The sequence below is a fragment of the Notechis scutatus genome, chromosome 8 (assembly GCF_049901735.1).
Source record: "Notechis scutatus isolate UNSWTSFEM ecotype Mainland chromosome 8, rNotScu1.2, whole genome shotgun sequence".
Lineage (NCBI taxonomy): Eukaryota > Metazoa > Chordata > Lepidosauria > Squamata > Elapidae > Notechis > Notechis scutatus.
In genome coordinates, this window is record NC_142016.1 from 1,421,106 (window position 1) to 1,427,728 (window position 6,623).

Below are 6,623 nucleotides of genomic sequence, written 5' to 3' on the forward strand. Positions count from 1 at the left end.
TAATTTTCAACTAGGCTGGGATCTCCCTTTTTGAAGATGGGGATGACCGTGGCTAGTGACCATAGGTTTGGCAAGGAGCTGGTCCTGAAAGATTTTTCAAAGATTATGCTTTGAGGTTCTGCTATGGCAGTGGATAGCTTTTTTAGGAAGTAGGCACATATTCCGTCTGGTCCAATAGATAGAGATGGTTTTAGATTGTGTAGTGCTTTTTCAACATTGTCTTCTGTAAAATCGATATGTATTAGATCATTGTAGTTGTCTGTGGTTCAGCTAGGAAATACTGGGCATGATCCATTGCTGTTTACAAATACTGAGCCAAAGAATGTGTTAAAGAGGTTGGCTTTAATGGTGTCGTTGTTGCAGTCTTTACCATTTGGTTCTTTTAGGGGTGGGATGGACCTTGAGTCTTTTAGTTTGTTGTTTACAAAATTGTAAAAAGCGCAGGTGGAATTGGTGTGTAGAAGGTTTTCTTCTTGTTTAATGTGATAATTGGTGCATTCAGTCTTTATCTGGTGGCATAAATTTTTGTATCAGCTTTTGAAGTTGGCAACGTGACTAGATTTGTTTTTTCTCCAAAGTGATTTCTTTTTGGATTGAAGCTTCCTTATTGTTATTGGTAATTTGTTTTTTTCTGGTTGTGGGAGTTGTTATTGGTACATATAGTCTGGTGACTCTTTTGACTTCAAGTAAAAATATGTTGTAATGGTCTTCACCTGTATTGCATCCAGTGAATAGAAATTTCCAATTAAGAGATAAGAGATCATTGTCTATAACATCATAGTTGCCTTTTTTGAAGTTATAATTGGGGATCCTGTCGTTTTGATGATTTTTGTGTGGACGTATGTTGAGACAAAAGTCAATCATGTTGTGGTCACTGTTGGAAAAGGTTTCTTTAATTTGTATTCTGTAAATTGAATTCAAACTATTGCAGAAGATGTGATCGAGGCAGTTAAGTCTAGCATTGTTGGTTACTAATTGTTCCAGCCCCAGATTTGTTACAGCATTGTAGAAGGTTGCATGTATGGGTTCTGTTTTACAGTCGTTTAGGGTGCAGTTAATATGAGGTAGATTGAAGTCACCAAGAAAGATAAAAGCATGTGGGCATGATATTACCCATGTTAGTAGTGAATTTAACTTTTTATTATATGAATTTAACATGTAAATGTTCGCTGTCATAATCAGGGGCTCTGTAACATAATAAGAATCGAAATGTGATATTTAAGGACAGTTCACAGACGATGGTCTCAGGAAGAGCAAGCTCCTGGGTAACTTGGATGTTTTTTAGATGTAAGGACTTTTTGTAGAAGATAGCAACACCACCTCCTCTACGGATTTCACGATCTGATCGTTAAACATGATAGTCTCTTTCTGTGGTAATGGAGTCAGGGAGAGATGCATTGAGCCATGTTTCACAGACAAATATGATGTCGAATTTAGCCATATTTAGTAAGAGGAGAAATTCAGGTATTTTATTCACAAGGCTTCTTGCATTGAGTAGCTTGCATTTAAGGTCAGTTGTAGTTGGAATTAAGGTAGTTAGGAGCGTGCATGCCTAGTTTTGAGTGATGGTGGGTTGGATGAGGTAGGGTTGGATGCGGAGTTGTGGATTGTGTTACTTACTTTTGATACAGTCAGTGCGGTAGTCAATGTACAGGTCCTTCTCTCCATTTTCTAGACGTCTTTTGAGTTCTATGCAGAGTTCACGGGAGCGGATTCTTTGCAGTATGGAAAAGTCTGGTCTTGAGTGAAATTTTTTATGGTTGGGACTGGTTTTTGCAATGGCGTTTATTGTATGAATGAATATACATTTGCTGGACTCATTTTGGCACACTTGAAGTCCACATAGCTTAAAGCTCCCAAGCTTGAGAAACACCGGTATACAGTAGTCGCCTGAAGAAGAGGTGGTGCTCCTTAGGGATGCTCTTTGTGTTAAAGGCTGATTTAGGGTTGCCCACAACTGCACATAGGCGCTGCTGTATACCTATGTTGCGAATGGGTTGATGGGCAAGTGTAGATTGCAGATGGCTATAGACGGGCCAACACAAATCCCAATCCCAACTGTGAGTTGTGTGGAGATGCGCATCCTACATGCTGATTGGCTGATCTGACTTCCTGCTCTGTGTTTTGCCTCACAGCCTGAACATTTGAAGTTTGTAAACGTATGAATGCAACACCTATGCAATTGTCTACCAATGACAGACACGTATACTCCCTCTCATGCAGTGCCAGAGAGCCCTAAGCCAAACAAATTGTTTAAATTGTTTTACAATGTTTTGTTTTAAAAATTCTTCTGTACGTGGCCCAAGAATGAAGCATCACTGCACCAACAGAGGTGGACTGATAGTAATTCAGCTGTATCTTTTCCTCATATCAATAGCACCCTCAAAACCCCTGCCATCCAATTAGGTGAAGCAAGCCGGAATCAGCCCAGGTTCAGGCAGGCAAACAGCGTTTCCAATCTCATGAATGAAGAGCAACTTCCTTCCGTTCTGCCCTGTGCTATCACCCAGCATATCCAACGGTCCCGATAGGATCATGCAAGCTTTGGGGGATGCCTGGATTCTTGAATCCAGGATGGATATTTCCCCAGCTGGACGTTTCATACCTGATATGGTAAAGGGGTGTGTGTGTGTGAGCTTTCACTGAGATCCTGACATACAGAGAGAGGGACCCTGGTCACAAGTGGTGAGAAGAGACTTAACTGTCAAGGTTGAGAAGTCAATTGTTGAAAGATCTTGTTAGAATCACTGTGGGCAAACATCTTGGCCCCGAAGCTGCTCTTTGAACCCAACACACTCATAGGGTGGTGGTTGTGGGGGAAATAGGAGAAAGGAGGAGCACTGGTATGTTCACTGCTTTGAGTTACAGGTACTGAACTCAGGTAGTTACAACAGCACTGGAAAAAGTGGCTTATGACTGTTTTTCAAACTCGACTGTTGCAGCATCCCCATAATCATGTGATCAAAATTTGGTATTTATGGAGGTTGCAACATCCCAAGGGTCACGTGACCACCATGTGTAAGCTTCCTAGATAGCTTCTGACAAACGAAGTCAATAGGTGAGGCCAGATTCCACTTAATGAATGGTTCCTTTTACACAATGTGGCAAAAATGTTATAAAATGAGGCAAAACTCACTTAACAACTGCCTTGCCTAGCCATGGAAATCTTGGACTCAATTGTGGTCATAAGTTGAGGCCTATCCATATTTATAAAAATAAAGGTGGGATACAAAACAAACAAAAAAACATTTAGGATTTCTGCTGGGTGAACTGGAGCCCTGACAGATTCTGTACATCGCAAAGGGAAGAGGTGGGCGCCTTTCACAGCTAAGGGGTCAGGCAGCTGAAGAGACTCACCAGGCAGGGCCCCGCTCCCTCTCCTCACCTTTGACCTGGAAGCCCCCCTTCCCCTAGCAAGAGAGGTTTCCCAGCAGTACTCAAAGAAAACCCCCTGCTTCCCCAGGCCTAGGGCAATGCTGCAAGCAGGACTCCTTCCCTTCCAAAGTGCAGGTGAACAGGGGACCTAGGCATGGCCCCAATATACCAAGATCCAAGGGGGTGGGACCGGCAGTTAAGAAATATGAAATATAAACAAACAAATGATTAAGTGGGAGACATTGGAACATGAATGATAAACTTTCAGAGGGCAGTCCCCCCCAGAGAGCTGAGTGGAAAACGCAGGAGGTGGTTTCTAGGGGCGCACTGACATTCTGCCTGAACCAGTCTCTCTCACACTGTCTGGTTGCAGCCAGTTAGGAGATGGCTCAAGCAGCAGAACAATTGCACATGATTCCACCACAGCCCTGGATGTTATTTCTGCAACTATGTAGTGAGGAAATTATTACTAATAATCCATTCCAGACTAAACATCTGGCTGATTGTGTGACGAACTATAAGAAAGCAAAGATAGCAACAGTAATGGGTGGAATTGTGAAACCCCTGGAGCAGTACGTGGACACCTTCAGCACAGACAAAATTCCCATCGGTTAATTGCAAAAGGCAGCTTTGCTTGGAACAGCTTCCAACATCCTGTGATAAGACTTTTAACACTGTTAAACAACATCTGCCTATCACAGTTACTACCTTAGGGAAAGATTGATGGGTGGATAATACACAGTATTGGAATGTAAAGCCACCCAGCTCTTAAAAAAGACTGTGTAGCTTACAATATTTAAAAAGCAGATGTGACTTTCCAGACAAAATCGTATCAATAAAACTGTAAAAAAGAAGAGTCAACAAAGGCTGCCAGGGGAACAGAGCTAGCTATCTCTTTGAGACTTCTGTCTGAAGGGTGGAAAACACACACACACACACACACACACACACCCTCTCTCTCCCAAAGGTACGGGTGTGACGGGTGCACGCAAACGTCACTATCTTGCTCTTTCAGATGTTTTGACTGGGCTGCCATATTCAGATAAAGGCAGGGTTTGAAGAGCAAGCTAATTTAACTATTGGTTGCTGATGAGTAGAAGGCACAGAAATGTACAGAAATCACAAGTTAACGTTGCACAACATCCTACACTAACAGATACACTGTTGTTCACAGTGTCGGGCTAGTACAGTGCAAAGGGAGGCAGAGCAGGGATGGGATTCCACCAGTTTGCACCTATTCGCTAGAACTGGTTGTTAACATTCTAAACAGTTCGGAGAACCAGTTGTTAGAGGAAATTACTGGCCTAATCCTGTAAGGAAGGCAGGAAGGAAACATTCTGGTGTTGCTTAAAGAAACTGCCTCTCCGTTAACCCTTATTACATTTTTGGCAGGACTAGACTTCCTGTCTCAGGAACATCTCTGGAGTTTTTTCCCCCTCCTTTGCTCGTACTTTGCTTGTGTGGAGTGACCATTCAAAGTTACAATGGCACTGAAAAAAGTGACTTATGACCCTTTTTCACACTTACGACTGTTGCAGCATCCCCACAGTCATGAGAGGCCAGGCGAGGAGATGCGTACCTCGATGTGAGTAATGTTGAGTTGGCCACGCCCAGCCAATACCATGACCACCAAGCCATGTCCACCACCTAAGCCACGCCCACAGAACCAGTTGCTAAAAATGTGAATCCCACCCCTGAGGCAGAGTTGTACATATTGGGGGAGGGTTTGCGTTATCTGGAGAAGAACCTAAAGGGCAAAAGGGAATGTTGATCAGGTCCCAAGCCAAAATTAAAGAAGGGGAAACCTTGTAGGGAAAAATAGGCAAATATTCCTGAGGAGGTATCAGGATGGAACATCTTTTTTAAAAAAATTTCTAACCGCAACCTAGCGACTTTCAGGCGGAATGCAGAAGCTCCCCATGCGTCATCCTGCCTCCTTCCCAGCAGTCACAAGGCAGGCTTTAAAGCCAGAGCCCCGTGCAACCCCCGTGCACAAGCGGAATGCTGCCGAGCGCAATAAGCAAACCGGCTCAGTTCCAAGAGCAGTAAAAGAGTAAAAGAATAGCAGAATCACAGAGCTGGAAGGGACCCTTGGAGGTCTTTATTTTTTATTTATTTATTTAGATTTGTCAATTGCTTGCAAGATAATAGGTATAAGTAAAACATAGTTATGAATACATGGATACATATAAGAAAAATAAAAATATATAAAAGAAACAATAGGACAGGGACGGTAGACATGTTGGTACACTTATGCATGCCCCCTACAGGCCTCAGGAAAGGGGTGAGGTCAATAGTAGATAGTCTAAGGTTAAAGTTTTTGGGGTTTGGGGAAGAAACCAGAGAGTTAGGTAGAGTATTCCAGGCATTGACCACTCTGTTGCTGAAGTCGTATTTCCTGCAGTCAAGTTTGGTGTGATTAACCTTGAGTTTGTATCTATTGTTTGCTCTTGTATTGTTATGGTTGAAGCTGAAGTATTCATTGATGGTAGGACATTGCAATATATAATTTTATATATTAGATTGGACCGAAGGCGGCGTAGTTCAAGATTTTCTAGGTCTAGAATTTCAAGTCTGGTGGCATAAGGTATTCTGCAACGAGTAGAGGAGTGGAGAACTCTTCTTGTGAAATATTTCTGGACTCTCTCAACTGTGTTAATATCAAATACATAATGTGGGTTCCAGACTGATGAGCTGTATTCAAGTATTGGTCTAGCAAATATTTTGTATGCTCTAGTTAGTAGTATGGTATTACCAGAGAAAAAGCTATGTAAGATTAGGTTAACAACTCTTAACGCCTTTTTGGCTATGTAGTTACAGTGGGCTCTAGCACTTAGGTCATTAGAGATGAGTATTCCAAGGTCATTGACAAGAGTTTGGATCATCAACTCTGTCCAGGACCTTGGAGTACTCATCTCTAATGATAATGATATAGTCCAACTCCCCCCGCCCCTCCACCGTTTCAGAAAAACGGCTCTTCGGCCCCTTCTTAACAGCCTCCAGGGAGGGAGGGAGCGTTTTCACGCATAACAGGTCACATTCAAAGATAAACGATTAAGCGCTGGCCACGCCCTCTTCCCACTCAGCGACGCTCCCGCCTCCCTTCCCGGCTGCACAAGCCGATCAGAGACACGGGCAGATACCAAACGGTTCGGCCAACGTCACACGCATGCGCAAACCCCCCAACGGATCAATCTCCCGCACCCCTTCCGCTCCCCGGGCGAGCGCCTTGCGAGACGGGTAGCCTG